At 43.1% G+C, this 1,179-nt stretch overlaps 1 protein-coding gene across 1 annotated transcript in view; it reads left to right on the top strand.

Moving 5' to 3' along the window:
- Positions 1–483: 483 nt before the first annotated feature.
- Positions 484–1,179, top strand: part of LRRC8D (leucine rich repeat containing 8 family member D) — a 43,987-nt gene continuing 43,291 nt past the window's right edge. Inside the window, exon 1 of the mRNA XM_017729937.1 lies at positions 484–712. The gene's annotated coding sequence lies outside the window, so the exon portion shown is untranslated. The remainder of the gene's footprint in view (positions 713–1,179) is intronic.

Raw genomic sequence — 1,179 nt, 5'->3', positions numbered from 1 at the left:
GTGTCTTTTCCTATGCTGTAGGGCCCTGAAAGAAAAGTACTGAAGTGAGTGAGTGCCAGAGGTGACTAGGTTAAAAGAGAGGTGGTGCCTGTGCTCCTTATTTAATCTCCTTCATAGCCACAGTCCCACATACTGACTACATCAGTGGGTGTGTATTCTTGTATCAAAGCAGATGTTTCTGTAAGAAAGATGCTGCTTTGTTTTAATAAACTGAGGTTGTCACTTCAAAAGTGGGAGAGGGAGGTGAAGGAAGTAGCATAAAGTGAGAGTTTGTCAAATGGGATTTGGAACAAAATGCATGAGAGTTTTTGTGGTAAGAACTGCAGGGAAGAACCCTTCACTGGTCTTGCCACTGCCCAAGCATCTACTTATGCACTGCTGTGATTGCTTTTTCTGCTTTTAGATTGATTTTTGGTTTGGTTTTTGTTTTCTTTTGTTTGTTTTAAATGAAAATTTTTTAAGTGTTTTGTTATTTGTTTCCCTTTACATCTCCTCCAGGTATGATCCAATCCATGTGCTCAGCCTGTTGTGGGAAGGGGAGGGTGGTGGTGATGGACCTCAGCAGTCTTTCAGATTGTGATTCAGCGCTTGAAGACAAGCTCTCCTGTTCTTCATGCCTTACCAAGTGTGGTGGTGGTGCTGTTCAGCTCTCCTGGCCCCTTTCCTTAAATGCTGATACATTCTCAAAAAACACAGTGCTTCTACTTTGAAGGTGGGAACTGCCTTTGCCTGCTGTTTTCAGAAATGGTTTGTTGCCTTTGGAGTGGCTGCTGAGGAGGGATTGGAGGGCATGAGCTCTGTTTAGGCCCTTCTTACGTGTCTCTCTGAACTCATAAAAAAAAAGGTTACAGAAGCAGCCAAGGTGAATGGCCCCGTGGCTATGAGAACATTTTCTGTTAGACCTCAAGTATGATCCAAAGGTCTGTTCTGAACCTGCGTGCAATAGACCTTGGAAAGTATCTAGTTGCAGGTTTTTGCCTCCATGTATTTAAAAACAAGAGTCTCTGAAAAAATCTAGTTCTGCTTAAAGAGACTTACTTCTCCTGAGACCGCTTGACCACCCTGAGCCCTTTGAAGAAGAAAAGTCTAGGAGGCATATTTTATTTGAGGATTTGACAGAGTTTTCCACATCTCCTTATCCTGAGTCTCTGCCGCTATGAAGAAACCTGGAATAGCAGG

Source organism: Corvus brachyrhynchos, unplaced genomic scaffold (assembly GCF_000691975.1).
Source record: "Corvus brachyrhynchos isolate BGI_N302 unplaced genomic scaffold, ASM69197v1 scaffold101, whole genome shotgun sequence".
Taxonomy (NCBI): domain Eukaryota; kingdom Metazoa; phylum Chordata; class Aves; order Passeriformes; family Corvidae; genus Corvus; species Corvus brachyrhynchos.
The sequence above is the reverse complement of the archived record's forward strand: the minus strand, read 5'-3'. Positions and strand labels throughout refer to the sequence as shown.